The 9,058-nt window shown below is 34.6% G+C and overlaps 1 long non-coding RNA gene across 1 annotated transcript; it reads left to right on the forward strand.

Moving 5' to 3' along the window:
* Positions 1-2,254: 2,254 nt before the first annotated feature.
* On the forward strand, positions 2,255-2,877 carry LOC141915411 (uncharacterized). Its single transcript, XR_012620956.1, has 3 exons — positions 2,255-2,308; positions 2,435-2,505; positions 2,793-2,877. It is a non-coding gene; the product is annotated as an uncharacterized LOC141915411 (long non-coding RNA).
* Positions 2,878-9,058: the final 6,181 nt, after the last annotated feature.

A 9,058-nucleotide genomic window follows, 5' to 3' on the forward strand; every position in this document is an offset into this window, starting at 1 on the left:
TTCAATCACACTTTACTAACACTTTTAATGTTTAAAAATCTAACTCATACAAATATGAATATTGAAATAATGTTGTAAATATATCTATATATCTATTCTATAAGAGCTTACACTTTTATATTGAATAATCTGTCAATTTAAATGTTATTCATGTAAATTATGTTTATATATATATATATATATGAATATTTTAAGAGTAATAGGGGTAATAGGCTTTCAGGTTAAAGGTTGAAGGGGCGAGTGGTAAAAAATGAAAATAACAATAATTTACAGTTGAATTAGGAGTGTGCGCGACTAATTCAACTGTAAATTATTGTTATTTTCATTTTTTTACGAGCTCGACCCTTCGACCTTTGATCTGAAAGCCTATTACCCCTATTACTAGTGTTCCCTCGTGGGACGACCCACGCGCCGCGCCCGACGCACCGCGAATAGGATGTTGCCGAGACCAACACACGGATTGCGGCATTAAATGTTTGTGGATTATTTAACAAAATGAAATCACCTGACTTAGGCGATTGTATAACACAATTTGACTTTTTTGTTTATCGGAAACTAAACTCGATGCGTGCGACTCGGAATTAGTTAAAGAACAACTACCTAGCGGATACAGTGCTATTTTTAAGAACAGACATAATCTAGCCGTTAGAAAATCTGGCAGAATTGGGATAATATACCGAAGCGAATATAGTAAATATGTCAAAGAAATACAAACCGAAAAATATAGCTGCAAAGCAGCGATAACGGGTTTTCTGAGTAGGCGTGCTATTCATAATTTGAAAAGTGGATAAAAGAAATATATCAATACGGGATACGCATTTCATGTGTCAAGTCACACCAATGCGGTTTAACATAACATAATTTATAGTTATAGTCAAATTGGGGGTTACTCGGGTCGTTTATTTGTCTGTGGAGTCGAGTAGATTGGTTACCCGTCTGTAACATTGGTTAGGGAAACGACTCGTCAGCTTGATGAGTTGTATGTATTATGATTGTGCGCCACCTGCATTTTCCGAAATAATGTTCATATAATTATTTGAAGGGACGATTAAAATCAATTATCAACGTACATCTGAATATGTAATAGTCCTTAGTAACTTTCTGTTGCAGAGGGCATAGAAAAGATTTTGAAATTATTTAATTAAAATATAAATTTTATTTACGAAAAAGAAACTATTATGGTCAGTACAAATTGAAAATTCATAGTGTATTTTTAAGAACAAGCTTACATAGCTTACAGAATACATCACGTACATTTGAATCTTATAAGTGATGGGTAAAAAATCAACGTGTGACAGAAAAAAATGTAGTTAATTATTTAACAATATCGAAATATGTGCTCTCTTTTTAAACTAATGGAGTGATACGCAATTAATCACATGGCCTGTATTAAAAGATAGAACATACAAATTGGATATTTATAAGTCGAAACATGTGAACAGAAACTAAAACTTTGATGTCAGTGACCAGTAGTATGGAATTACACAACGACAATTGGCTTTAAACTCAACAAACATTATTAAAGAATGTTTCAAACAAAATGCTTTATAAAACGACATGAATAAACTTGTTTTACAAAACAAGAAAGTACATTTTGAACTTTTGAATGGTCGAATCCCATTTATTCACAGTAACCTGTGATGTGGCGATCCTCGGAGCCATCATTCTTGATGACGTCACTAACAAGTGGTCACGGCCGTCGCGTGCACTCATTTCTTTGAAAATCTAGCTTCCTCGCGGAGCGGGTCCTGGTGACGCTTCGCCCTGCCCCCTTCGCGCTGAGAAATATCTTATTCCCAGTCAGCAAAGACAGGTTCTAAAGATCATAGAGTGCATCGCTGGAGGGTTTCCGATCCAATTTGAATTGGTGCGGTGGCGCTCTCAATGCGGAAGTTTTTGTGAATTTTTCAGTCGGCGACGGACGTTTATCGTTGTAAGTGATGTAATATGTAAAAAATGCAGGGAAACCTATCTCAATTTGTTTTTAGCGATGCAGCGGAACTAATAAGGAACATTTTGATATATAACATGACTATAGTACACTATCCCTGATGGAATAATAAGCTCCACTCGACAAACTCGTTCCCGTGCATTTTTATCTGTTTCAGCCACAGGGGCTCGTATCAGAGTTGTTGGTAATGTAAAAACGAAAATCTGTTAATCCAATGTATATAGTATATATGAAATAACAAGGGGGCTAACGACGATCACAAACTACTCAACTTCAGTCGCTTACTTTTTCGTTATTTTGAGTTTGTCCGCGAGTTTGTATACTGTCAAATGAAGTTTCTTCGTCAATTTGTCGTATGTAAGTATCAATCTATAGGTTATATTGGCCCTATTAGGGGTTCGATACCGAAATTTGGTGAATTCCTCAGATTTATTTTAATTTATTCCAGGTTGTTATCAGAAAAATATGTACTTTATTTCATAGGTTAGTCTTTGATTGAAAACTAAAAATGGATGATAGTTCTAAATTTGATGTTGATTCACATGACCAATCTAGTAAGTATGGCTCACTCGTCTTTTAGAATAAGAGACCTATTGCATTAATGCTTCAATTCAAGTTGCTATACAACCTTTTATACAGATATTTACCTTATCAATATAAACATGTATTTGCCATTAGCCATACAATTCAGTAAAACTTTTCCCGTCCAGATTTTGAAACATCATTTGACTCAATTTTTCCTCCTAGAAAATTGCTTTAGCTCATTCCAATGTTCGCAGTAAAAGTGAATGTAGCATGTATGATTCCCATCCATCAATTTTGTCTTGTTTCGTATTTTTAGCGAAAATCTCGAAAAAGTCTGACGTCGAGGCAGGTGGTGGCTAGACAAAGACATATTCTTGGGAAATATTTAAAGACGCATGGCATGACTTATTGTTCACTTTTTCACTTTTTCCTATCCTTATTTAGAAATTGAAGTATTGTAATAAACTATTGATTTATTTTTGTTGATCAACGCAACTAGTTTTGTTGTTTTCTTTCTTAATTTACATTTGAATTGGATGGTCATCTTGCGTAGGAGTCAGTTTGTCATCGAAGCAATACAGTCTAACTTGTTGACGTCTCAGATGCAGCGGGGCAGGGCGGTCATTATATTGTGGACTTATCCAAATAACACTTACACAGCCCAACGTGTTTCAGTGTGTAAACTCCGTCGTACTCGGCATTATAAGACCGTGAGGAATTGAGTTTTAGTCACCTGAGCCCTCGGCTTGATTCGACCAAAAAGATCTTAACTGACTTCACAGAATTTGATTATGAGTCAAGGATTTTCTAAATTTCTGAATGGGTAGTTGAAAAAAAAATAAAAACAACAATATTTCAACTAGCTTGTTAATCTAGTATATTTTTAGTTACATTCTAGTTAAATTCTAGTTGCAACAACACAATTTTTGTTTGTTATATAAATGGGAGGTGGAAAGAAAATAAAATCTAAAAATAGTGATGTTCCAATTGAACAAACTTTGGATGATTTAGGTATAACAGAAACAAAATTAGCGTCAGATAATAATGGTGCTTTAAATGATATTGTAAAAGTTTTATTAGTAAAAATTTAACTTATAATGAATTAGATACAATGAAATCAGATGAAATTATTAAATTATTTAAGATTTATGAAACTGCGAGAATAGCTAGAATTAATGATGCTATATCAGAAAATGTAGTAAAAGGTTATAGTAAATTATGTAATTATATGCTGCCAACTCAAGATGAAAATAGATTATATTCCGATTCAAAAAATGATTATTTAGTTATGACTGAATTAAATAAATGGATTGGATATTTATCATTTCAATTAGGTGGATTTATGACGCTATTATCAACTGGAGTTATAACATTTTCAAATATTGAAAGTAAAAATTTTTCTACAATAAATGAACGAAGTGGAAGAGGTGAAAGAATTAACTGTGAAGAAAAAACCGAGAACTCAGAAACAAATTGAATGATCTCGGCAATTAGGAATTAGATCAAGAGAATTTAAAAAAGCTATAAAAGAAAAAATAAATAATAATGATGTTAATAAAAATGGTGAAAATATTGTTATTTCTACTCCTTCTGGTAATAGATTGATAGATATTTATATTTTACAACTGGATTTGTAATTGTATTCATTTTGATTGGGTGTAGTTGGTATAAGAAATCAAATAAAATCCATGGTATTAATAATTCTGAAACTACTGCTATTGAAAATGAAAATACTTCTGAAATTCCAAAATTCACAATAATAAAAATGGATTAATATTTTAGAAAAAAGCAAAAAAATATTTTTATTTTAATTAATTGAATATCTCACTACTTTTATCTATCTACGCGAAGCAATTGAATTGTCCAGATAAGTCATTTCGGATTCTTGATATAAATTTTTTTATTTTTTTATTATTTTATTTCTTAATTATTTAGTCAACAACTTCTAAATCATGATGCCCGTCTTCATTTTTCCCATGGTAAATTATTTTAAATCCCTCTAAACCTTCTAATTCCTCTGTACTCAATGCAACCCATTTATCAGGTTAAAATACATTAAATTCTCGCGTTGTACTAACATTACAGTAACTTAATTTTGCTGTTACTTTCTCTCCATATTTAGTTTTTATCTTCAATATTTATTTTATTTCAATATTTTGTGTTCAATTTCTTTTGTAACATCGACAAACTTTTTTATTTCAAATTGTTTTTTTGTTGGTTTTATTCTGTTATTTATTGTTGCTAAGAATGCTTTTCTATCTCCCATTTATTATGGGCAAACATTACTTGTGGTGATGTGTGGTGTGTCGTCCTCACGTCCTCTGGTCTGAAACCCTGATATTCCAATTACTTCCAGTCACTGCAAATATTGTAAGCACGAAAAAGCATGGTATTGATGAGTCCTATTTTCCATTTGTACGTGCACATAGCGTTGAAATTCAAAAGAAGGCCTGTGTTGGAAGTTTTCCTGTACACTCGAGATATAAAATCATAACCGGTTTCTAACGGAATTTGTATTTCGGTATCGAGAAAAGCTAATAGATTAGGACCCAGTTCAAAAGTGAATTTCAAGTTAGAATGGAGGCGATTCAATTCTTCAAAAAATAGTCTCTAAGTGGATTCATTTCGAAATATGCCGAAAATATCGCCAACGTATCTCAGGTATAATGTCGGTTTGTACACGCCGGTAAGACAGTGAGTGACAGTTTTACAGACAGTGAGTAGACAATTTGAGCAACAACATGCCATAAACAAAGACAGAAAGAACATATGACTAATTACTTTACAAAAACGACAAAAAATACATTTCTACACAAAACATCAAGTTGCTATACTCCACTTTACTTTCACTGCGACTTTTGCATATACATGTACGCCAAAGTCGAGAAACAACTACCGGGATAAATCATGTAAAAAATAGAAAAAAAACAATAGTATCCATACTTGTTGACCAAGCACAACAACGTTACAAAATTTAAAAAAAAACATATCTCTAACGTAACAATACTTGTTGACTATAAAGCGCAACAACGTTACAAAATCATTAAAAAAACGTATCTCGAACGTAACAATACTTGTTGACTATAAAGCCCAACAACGTTACAAAATCATTTAAAACCTTATTACTCGGAATCTCATCTTATCTAGAAAACATGTAATACATAATATATGAAAAATTACACAATGAACATAAAAACAATAATAACAACAAGTGCTCAAATTGTTTAAGAAATCTAAGGTATATATAATATGAAAACAAAAAAACAGACAGAGGGGTATGTGGTACGTATTTCACAATACATGTGAAACAAGGCATTTGACATTGAAATATTGACCAATCTACTGGCACATTTGCCATCTCAATATCGCTTTAGAGGTGGTCGCGATCGTATCCAAAAAATTAATGAGCATCAAATCAATCACGACACTATTCCTTTTATTCCATGAAATTTATGTCTTTTCAATCGATCGCAAACGGAACACAAATTTAGAATTTTCGCATCGAGAATAGAAATATCGGCTGCGGATTCCTCGGCAGAATACACAATATCTACTAAGATACACTGATGGATGATCAGTGACATGATTTGGGATTTTTTCGAAATTGAGATCCAGCTCAATCACGCTAAAAACTGGGCTCACGAATTCAAGCAGCTTTGATGTGTCTAGTCGCTCCGGTTGTAAAATATCCACAGACAAATGCTCATTATCCCAGTCTAAGATGGAAACAACGTCGATTGGTGAACTAACTATCATTGGGCACTGATTCTCGCCCAGATTCATGCATAAACCTTCTCTGATAATTCGGAGGTTTTCAATTTGTTTACGCTAATTGAACATCATAAGCCCCTGCAGATCTCGAATTTTCTTCTTCGCGGACTTTTGACGGGTTCGCTTCTCAGGGTTCCAGCAAAATCGGGTAAATTGTCCGATCATATAACAACGGTTGCAGCGTGTCCTGTGCGTGACAACATGTCCGGCTCCAACACTTGAGTCCACAATTCTTGCAAAGTACAGCCATTACTTATCCAAAACTAGGCACAAGATTGTTAACCTGCAGTGCCTGTCAGATCTTGCCAACGGGTTCTCCACCAATTGTAACCACTAGCATTTTCAGTGCACTCGGGAACTAGCCCGTCAAAATAAATCCAAGTCATCAATTCCATCTTGATGAAATATCTTTTATTCAAATGCTTGGTCGGCTTCCGACCGCAACAAATGCTCAGTACAAACTGCCAACTAAAAGTGTGTGTTGTATCCTTCATTCTATCTCAACTGACTCATATATATTCGTGCATAGTAACAAAAACTTAGGTATGAAAAATAAAGGTGACAGACAGTGAGTAGACAATTTGAGCTACAACATACCATAAACAAAGACAGAAAGAACATACGACTAATTACTTTACAAAAACGACTAACAAATACATTTCTACACAAAACAAAAAGTTGCTATATTAGCTGAGAATTTATTATTAATTATTCGACCACGACTGACACTAATTTAAACTAGATTACAACAAACGAATCAATGATGCATAGTCGACAAACATTAATTAAACCGGTTGATAACAAACGAAAACGTTGCGTTGATTAATTTAATTCTTTGCTGCCAGATAATCCCCTTTTAAATACAGTTTACAAAGGCGGATCCAGGGGCATGTTGTGACCAGGTCGACCAATAAGAAGGGCATATATTCTTAATTTAGGGCGGAAAGGCATATCAGCAAAATCTTTTTTTGAAATTTTACTATCATTTTAGAGCTTTCTGAGCATCTCTGAGAGGCATTTAGTCAAGAAACATAGGTTACATATTTAGGAAAAATATCTATTGTATATCTCAGGTGGTTACAACGGCAAATTTTTGATCCAGAGAAAAAATGAAAAGGCACTTCAAAATGACGAGTGTCGGGCGACACGGTCGACACGGTCTAAATCCAGCCCTGGTTTATATATAGATTATATATATTTATTGAAACTTACCAATTAGTTTTTTTCTTTTTCAACTACAGAATCAGTGTGACTACATTCGGTGAGATCCGGAGAAAATGGCGGTCAGACAAAGTGTTTCCCCCTAGGAAGCAACAGGAGGCTGTATCAAAACAGAGCCAGAATCGCCAGGCCGCAGCTGATCCTGATTAAGGACAAGCAGCTCCAGGGCAAATACTAGAGCAGAAACATTTAAAATCGTCCGAGGGAACGACACGTGAGGGAGCAGACAGCGGAATATCGTACTTGATGCGATTCTTTCCCAGCTTGCGAAATTACAGCTCCTAAATGACTTACAGAACCCATTACCAACAATGCGCGACATCAACAATACGCATGCGTTAAAAATATTTCACGCGGCTATTGACAAACAGAAGCTGGAATCTAAAAAGTCCCTATCACTGTCTTCCAGTTTATGGAAACTGAATATTGCATACCCTATCTTGTATCTCAAATTCCGGTCTTTCTTGTGGTACAAAAATCAATAATATTTACTAATATATTATGCAACATCCAATTCTAACGCGCTATCCGTGCATTCGTTAATTCAATGGGCGTTGGGCGCAAATGCGCGGTAAGCCGCTTTCAGCTGTAACCGTCGATCTGTGAAGGTAAATCCGGTTCTCCGCCATCTGTAACCGGCTGGTTGTTGTATCGGCAGGCTGGCTGGGGGAACTAGCATTTACACCAGCGGTACAGGATTCCATCCATCAGGAACAACAAGGCAGTTAAACCTTATATGTACAATCTTTATTGCATCCCGGAATGAGAATGATTATCAAAGCTTTACATAGTCTTTATATACAGAATCATGAGTATAATGTGAGAACTAGGAGTCAGACAAGTTGTAGACATCAGGACTCACAAACAAACACCTAGTGACATGTTTGAGAGACATTAATTAATTATCGATGAGCACTGACTATAGCTAATTATCGTGAAAACATGTTGAGTAATGTCACATGTTGATTACGATCTTAAAGCACATATCGACACTATAGTCATAAGTTATATTATATTATTATTATTATTATTATTATTATTATTATTATTATTATTTATAATATGTAGTAGAGCTATGAAATGTTATGAACTGTTCGATATGACATTGTAGATCTATATGATTATGAAATATGCAAATTATATCAGGGTGACAGATGCCCCCTTGTCCAATTAAATTTGGTCCTCCAAATTTGCGGAAAACGCAGATGCTATAACTTCATTAAAACTCCTTCCACTGCGAGAACGTGTAAAATTGAGTTCCACCGTGCGAAAATGTGCAAACGTTGGACAGTAACATCCGGATGCTCAGTCATACACGAAAGAGTCACATGTTGTCGTTATTTACGGACGATGCGATAATACGTTAACTGTGATTTTGAATGATCTGCAGAGGATCCCTGAATTCTGGTTGGTTCTGCGACGAACAGAAGTAGCGACGTGTTGTGTAGTTATAGCGTCCCGAAGATCAGTTGGTGATGCAAGTTGCAAGCAGTACGCATTTCTCTGTTTTGAAGATCTTTCGATTACTGACTGGAAATAACTTCGTGACACAATGATAGTAACATGCAACATTTGACATCAGAGCAGAGT

The sequence above is a fragment of the Tubulanus polymorphus genome, chromosome 1 (genome assembly GCF_964204645.1).
Source record: "Tubulanus polymorphus chromosome 1, tnTubPoly1.2, whole genome shotgun sequence".
In the NCBI taxonomy this organism is placed as follows: Eukaryota; Metazoa; Nemertea; class Palaeonemertea; order Tubulaniformes; family Tubulanidae; genus Tubulanus; species Tubulanus polymorphus.